Genomic DNA, 1,130 nt, shown 5'->3' with positions numbered 1-1,130 from the left:
CCACAACAAGATTAAGTTGTTCATATAACAATTCATATAACTTTCTGCACTTTTTGCTGTTTAAAAAAAGAAAGGTTGACCTCTGATGGGTTGTCTCAAAAACTGTTTTGTTTAATTTGGTTGTTCTAACAACAAAACAAAAACAAAAAAATTATACTGCATTTTTCCTTACAATTAGCTGAAACTTTGTTGCAAAGCAGTTAAAATCTGCTATTCAGAGCAAAACAGTTATACAATTTCTAGCAACATAGGTTTTAAGACAGTAGCCCTTTTAGCCTACCCTCGATTTAAGTCCTTCATGAGCCACAAAAAGTCACGTGTTTTGAAAGGAAAAAACAAGAGATGAGTGGTATTGTCCAGTCTAGTAGAACTCTCTGGATACATGACATGATGAGTTGTTTTGGTTCCAACATCTGTTTCATAGCCTTTGGTACGCCCCCGATTGATTCTAAATAATACAGAAGGATACATATTTAGCACACATTTTTGCATTTTAGATACATAAATATACATAGACTTGTATTATATTGTGGCGAGCTCAGACAAGGAGGAGACGGAGGTATCGTTTGGCTAGCCAGGGAGCACAGCCGTTTATTCACATTTTCAGAAGAACACTGCCGCTAGCTAACTGCTCAGCGCGGCAACAACAACAACACAGGGCGCCCTCTGACCCCTGAAGGACACACCGTCGCAGCGAGAGGGCGTCACCTGTCACTATGGCAACATAAACAAAACATAACTGTACAAACAGAACCCCGAACAGCCCTGACCTGCTACATAGCCCCCACCTAAGGGGTCAGTCGTCCCCGACGACCCCATCACCCCACACAATTTCCTGCAAATGTCCAGGTGCCTTCTTTTGGCCATGGGGTGCCACCATCATCTCCTGCTGGAGTGAGCCGTCGGTACGGTGAGAGCCTGTCCCGGTGCAACACCACCATGCGCCCCGGGCCCGGCATGCGGATACGGTACACCACGTCTGTTAGCCGCTCCACAACCTCCTGCCGGCCCTTGCCAGTGACTGCAGAGTTTGGGGGACACTCCTCTCTTGCGAACCGGGCAGTACACCCAAACCTTGTCGCCAGGCATGAAAACCCCCCCTCGGCACTTGGTGTCGTAGGCTCTTTCTG

General features: G+C 46.5%; 1 long non-coding RNA gene across 1 annotated transcript in view; it reads right to left on the bottom strand.

Moving 5' to 3' along the window:
* LOC121813650 overlaps positions 1-493 on the bottom strand; it is a 1,546-nt gene extending 1,053 nt beyond the window's left edge. Inside the window, exon 1 of the long non-coding RNA XR_006053810.1 lies at positions 281-493. This is a non-coding gene — a long non-coding RNA (uncharacterized LOC121813650). The remainder of the gene's footprint in view (positions 1-280) is intronic.
* Positions 494-1,130: the final 637 nt, after the last annotated feature.

This window comes from Haplochromis burtoni, unplaced genomic scaffold (assembly GCF_018398535.1).
Source record: "Haplochromis burtoni strain Fernald_Lab_line unplaced genomic scaffold, NCSU_Asbu1 Contig_2163, whole genome shotgun sequence".
Lineage (NCBI taxonomy): Eukaryota > Metazoa > Chordata > Actinopteri > Cichliformes > Cichlidae > Haplochromis > Haplochromis burtoni.
Note: the sequence above shows the minus strand (reverse complement) of the source record. Positions and strands in the feature narration are given on the sequence as shown.